Here is a 211-nt window from a genome sequence, read left to right on the forward strand (position 1 = left end):
TTCTCGCGAGTGTCGGACATTTATTCCGCTTATATTAGGTGATCGAATAATTTCGGACTTACAGTACTATCGCTAATCGCATGTTGCGGGCTGCTTGCTATATTTCGCTACTTCGTTGCTGAGTTACCGTCGGGTATGTCGCGCCTGCTCAGGTTTCGCTGTTATCGCTGTCCTGGTCGTCAGCTGCTGTATACCGGGGGCTCGTCTTCGG

The sequence above is a fragment of the Trachymyrmex cornetzi genome, unplaced genomic scaffold, assembly GCF_001594075.2.
Source record: "Trachymyrmex cornetzi isolate Tcor2-1 unplaced genomic scaffold, Tcor1.1 scaffold555, whole genome shotgun sequence".
NCBI lineage: Eukaryota > Metazoa > Arthropoda > Insecta > Hymenoptera > Formicidae > Trachymyrmex > Trachymyrmex cornetzi.